We start from the raw sequence: 6,000 nt of genomic DNA, 5'->3' as shown, positions 1-6,000 counted from the left end.
TACAATAATTTGGAGAACTTGCTTTATCTAAACTTTCAAGTCATCATTTCTCCTACTTTTCCTTTCTTTCCCCTCATTTTGCAAATTCTATAGCTTCAGTTCCTGGGATAGAAATCTAATAGTGAACATTCTCATAATAGGAGTCTCCTTACAACCTGGGGTCTGTTGAGACTTTACCACTAGAGCCCTAAACTCAGCAGTGCTTTGAGCCTGTTCTTGCCAGCCAATCTGCCACCACACTCTCCCTAATCCCGGTTACCCTGCTCCTGCTTTATTTTGTCAGACTCACTTTTCTGAGACACAGCCTCTACGTACACCTCTGACAGTGCCTTCTGATGGGAACTGTATGAGAAAGTTCTCCTGTGACTAACTACCTTACAGACACACTTTTTCTTCCTCCTTGACAAGGAAGTTAAACTTGTCTTTCCCCTACAGGGATCATTTCATCATGAATCGTCTCCCCTTAGGAGTGCTCCTGAATCCCACTTTCAGAGTAGAAGTGTGTGCCGGTTATCAGTTTATTTACTCTGAGCTCCACGTCCACCCTTCTTTTGCCCGCTTGTGATACTGGAACTGGTAAACATTTCTCCCGTGCCAGCTGGGCACAGTGTTAATCTCTGTCCTTTCAGGGCGCAGGAGGGACGTTGTAGGACACAAACACTTCCTGGTTTGTGCTTTCCTTCTGCCCAGCTCCTGTGGTGCTCTTCTCTTGCACAGGACACGCAGTGACACTCACACCAGGGAGGAAAATGTGCTTGTTCCTCACATGGGCAAAACCTTGCAGAGTCCAGACAGTCAGTAACAGCTTTCCCAATAAAGCACCACATTGAAAACCCTGAGTTCAATCCACATCACTCTTCACTCTTGCACGTTTTCCTCTTCCTCTTTATAGTCAGACTTGTTGAAAACCTGCCCATCTGCACTTTCTGATTCCTCGCTTCTGACTCACACTTGAACCCACACCAGCCTGTCCTCTGTCCCCACCACTCAGCAAAACAGCTCTGGTCACCACTGACCTCCATGTTGCCAAAACAACTGACATGTTTCTCTCCTCCTATCAGGAGGCCTCTGAGCCATGCTCAGCACAGTTGTCCTCTCCCTCCTTCCTGGAAGGTTCTCTCTTGGCTTCATAGTACCACACTCTCCTTTTGCTTCCCTTCAGTTTTCCTTTATCTCCTTAGCTGGGTCTTTTCATCTCCCCAAACTCTAAGTGTCCCTCAGACTTGGTTCTGGGCTCGCACTTTTTATTTCTCTGTATTCTCCCCAACAAGCGCAGCTAATAGTATCTACATGCTGACGCCTCTGAAACTTATATCTCCCCCTCAGAACCTGGTTTCCAAGCTCCATGCTTGTTTATCTGATTGGCCTCCTGAAACCTCTGATTGGATGGCTTCCAGAGATCTCACACTCTGCTTGTCCAAAGGAAACGCTCATCTCCGTCCAGAACTCTTCACCCCCAGGCCACTCCAATTCAGCAAATGACACGACTCTTCCCTCTGTGGCTCACCCCAGATATTGGGAAATGTGCTCGATGCTTCCCTTGCCTTTACCTCCACATCCAATCCACTAGCAAGCCCTGTGATTCTACTTCCAAAATTCATCTCTAGCCCATCAGCTTGGTCTCACGTGCACCTCCACGCTCCTGGCCACACCTGTTCTCACCTGGGATCCTGCAACAGCTGTCTCAGTAGTCTCCCCATCTTCATGGCTTCCGCCTCTGCTTAAGTGTGACTGTATAGTTTATCATCTAAGCCAAGTCACTTTCCATTGTGAAAGGGACATTATTGATAATTATACCTGGATGACAGGAATAAATTGGAACTGTTCTGGGCAAAATAGGCCTGTCTGTCTAGCATTCAGACTGATCTTTGCAAACCATAATCTGATCATGTGTCCCTTCTGCTTAAAACCCTTTAGCAGATCTGGTCCCTGGTCACCTTCCAGCATCATCTCATGCCACACCCTCCCAGCTCACTGCTCTCCAGCCACACTGTTCTTCCCTCAGTCCTACCAACAAGTCAAGCTCTAATTTACCAGGGTGTCTACACATGATATTGCCTTTGCCTAGAACACGCTTCCCACCTCTCCTTCACATGGGTGCTTCCTTTTTTCCTGTGCCTCTCACTTGAAATCTCTCTTCGGAAAAGCCTTCTCTGACTACTCTGAGTGACCTACCATGACTATTCTTTCTTTCTTAGCAATTATCAATATGTGGGATGATTTTGTTCATTTCTCGGTTTACTTTTTCTGTTACTTGGGTGGTTTGTTGGTTTTGATTGTTTTCTTGGTCTGTCTTACACCCTAGATTGTAACAATTTCTGTCTCATTTATCTAGCACCAAGTAAAGTATCTGGCACATAACAGGACTTCAACAAACACTTATTGAACACATGAACGACTGAGAGAATTTATTTTTTAACTTACTAGTAAGAAGGGAATTTTTGCAAGGTAAGAGAAATGCATTACCTTTCTTATAAAACGTATTTCCATTATACACAGATACCACATTTTCTTTATCTATTTATCCATTGATGGACATTTAAGTACTTAGGTTTCTTCCATATACTGGCTGTTGTAAATAATGCTGCAGTTAACATAGGGGTGCATGTATCTTCTAAAAAATTTTTTAATTGAGGTACAGTTGATGTATATTATGTACGTTTCAGGTGTACAACACAGTGATTCACAATTTTTAAAGGTTATACTGCATTTATAGTTATTATAAAGTATTAGCTATTATTCCCTGTGCATCCTTGTAGTTTTATACATAGTAGTTTATACTTCTCAATCCTTTACCCCTATCATGCCCTTCCCTCTCTCTACTAGTAACCACTAATTTGTTCTCTATATCGTGAGTCTGTTGGGGTTTTTTTGGTTGTTGTTATATTCAAGTTTGTTTTATTTTTTAGATTCCACATGTAAGTATGTAAAAGTTCTCATCACAAGAAAAAAATTTCATCACTGTGTATGGTAAGTGATGTTAATTAAACTTATTGGGGTGATCATTTCACAATATGTACCAGTATCAAAACATTACGTTGTATAACTGAAACTAATGTAATGTATTAATTATATCTCAATTAAAATAATAATAAAGGCCATTCTAATCAGCACCCAGAATCACTGGAAGAGAGGGACCAGAGAGCCTGAGCTTGTGTTTGATCCAGCTGGAGTCAAGTTCCCAGGCACAGAAAGTTTATTTAAGCCTAAATAAACTGAGAACAGAACAAGCTGTGAGACTGTCACCTGGGATCCTCCCAGAAATGCAAAATCTCAAGTTCTACCTCAGATCTACTATGGCAGCCAGGACCAGTTACATAATGTGTGGTACCAGTACCAAATAAAAATGTGCGGACCTTGTTCAGAAATTATTAAAAATTCTAAGATGGTGAAAGCAGGGCATTAACCAAGCACTGGGCCGTGCTAAGCATGGGGCTCTGCACAGCTGCACAAGCCTCATGCCACAAAGATGGGCAGTTTCCTAGGAAAAGCTACACAGACAGCCAGGGGATTAAAAACTCTGATACAAAGTCACTAAACCCAGGCTTTGCCTATTAGTATCAGATAAAATCATGCTTAGATTGCTAGAAGAATATATCAACTCGAATATTCAGATTGATTCAGAGTCGTCCATCTGGAATAATGTATTATTACCTGGGGAAGATGGGAAAACCACAATCTGGGAAAACATTCTCTGTATTTAGGACACGGCGGTGCCAGTTAGTATTTTTCTGAACCCTCTGGGAAGAAATGCCAAGCAGGAATTTTCCAGGCCTCTCTTGTGGTTTGTATTTGATCCACTAAACCAGGGTTGACTGGAAACTCCAGGCTGGTCAACTCTGCACGGCAGCATTGTGTAGTAATTCTGTACTGTTACTCAAGAAGTTTCACGGCATCCAGATTTCTTCTAAATGAAGGAGAGGGAAAAGCTGGGTTTTGCTCTGACCTTACTCTAAAGTTACTGTTCCTGGTGCAAGGGATGATTTCAGCCCCTTGTTGTGCCCCAAAATGGTTAAGATGGTAAATTTTATGGTATCTGTAGTTTACAATTTAAAAAACGAACTTGACATGTGGAACCTGAAGAAACAGAACCCTGGTGGAATTTCAGCAGGTGGGCCCTGGGGCAAAGGGCAGCTCAGGGTTGATTGAGCAGAGGCACAACCGGAGGGCAAGTGCAGAGCGTGTCCAAGAACAGAGAGCCCAGGATGAGAGACAAACTTGGGCTCTGAAACTGAAAACAAGAGTGCGGGAACAAGTCACAGAGGGCCTTGTCGACAAAAAAACTTTAATCAGTAGTCAATCTAAGAAAGAAATAGAGAATTTTATTCCAGCCAATATGAAGATTATAACTCAGGAGACAGTCTTTCAGAAAGCTCTGAGAGGGAGGCTTCTGGGAAGATGGCGGAAGAGTAAGACGCGGAGATCACCTTCCTCCCCACAGATACATCAGAAATACATCTACACGTGGAACAACTCCTACAGAACACCTACTGAACGCTGGCAGAAGACCTCAGACCTCCCAAAAGGCAAGAAACCCCCCATGTACCTGGGTAGAGCACAAGAAAAAAGAATAAACAGAGACAAAAGAATAGGGACGGGACCTGCACCAGTGGGAGGGAGCTGTGAAGGAGGAAAGGTTTCCACACACTAGGAAGTCCCTTCGCGGGCGGAGACTGCGGGTGGCAGAGGGGGAAAGCTTCGGAGCCGCGGCGGAGAGCGCAGCCACAAGGGTGCGGAGGGCAAAGCGGAGAGATTCCCGTACAGAGGAACGGTACCGACCAGCACTCACCAGCCCGAGAGGCTTGTCTGCTCACCCGCCGGGGCGGGCGGGGCTGGGAGTTAAGGCTCGGGCTTCGGTCGGAGCGCAGGGAGAGGACTGGGGTTGGCGGCGTGAACACAGCCTGCCAGGGGATAAGTGCGCCATGGCTAGCCGGGAGGGAGTCCGGGGAAAAGTCTGAACCTGCCTAAGAGGCAAGAGACTTTTTCTTACCTCTTTGTTTCCTGGTGCGCAAGGAGAGGGGATTAAGAGCGCTGCTTAGGGCTTCCCTGGTGGCGCAGTGGTTGAGAGTCCGCCTGCCGATGCAGGGGACGCGGGCTCGTGCCCCGTTCCGGGAAGATTCCACGTGCCGCGGAGTGGCTGGGCCCGTGAGCCATGGCCGCTGGGCCTGCGCGTCCGGAGCCTGTGCTTCGCAACGGGGGAGGCCACAACAGTGAGAGGCCCGCGTACCACAAAAAAAAAAAAAAAAAAGAGCGTTGCTTAAAGGAGCTCCAGAGACGGGCACGAGCCGCGGCTAAAAGCACGGACCCCAGAGACGGGCATGAGACACTGAGGCTGCTGCTGCCGCCACCAAGAAGCCTGTGTGCGAGCACAGGTCACTATCCACACCCCCTTCCGGGGAGCCTGTGCAGCCCGCCACTGCCAGGGTCCCGGGATCCAGGGGCAACTCCTCCAGGAGAACACACGGCGCGCCTCAGGCTGCAGCAACGTCACGCCGGCCTCTGCCGCCGCAGGCTCGCCCCGCACTCCGTGCCCTTCCCTCCCCCCCCGGCCTGAGTGAGCCAGAGCCCCCGAATCAGCAGCTCCTTTAACCCCGTCCTGTCTGAGCGAAGAACAGACGCCCTCCGGCGACCTACACGCAGAGGCGGGGCCAAATCCAAAGCTGAGCCCCTGGGAGCTGTGAGAACAAAGAAGAGAAAGGGAAATCTCTCCCAGCAGCCTCAGAAGCAGCGGATTAAAGCTCCGCAATCAACTTGATGTACCTGCATCTGTGGAATATATGAATAGACAACGACTCATCCCAAAATTGAGGCGGTGGACTTGAGAGCAAGATTTATTATTTTTTCCCCTTTTCCTCTTTTTGTGAGTGTGTATGTGTATGCTTCTGTGTGAGATTTTGTCTGTATAGCTTTGCTTCCACCATTTGTCCTAGGGTTCTATCCGTCCATTTTTTTAAAAAAATTTTTTCCTTAATAATTATTTTTTATTTTAATAACTTTATT

Source organism: Globicephala melas, chromosome 8 (genome assembly GCF_963455315.2).
Source record: "Globicephala melas chromosome 8, mGloMel1.2, whole genome shotgun sequence".
NCBI classification, from domain to species: domain Eukaryota; kingdom Metazoa; phylum Chordata; class Mammalia; order Artiodactyla; family Delphinidae; genus Globicephala; species Globicephala melas.
This window is presented reverse-complemented; position numbering follows the sequence as displayed.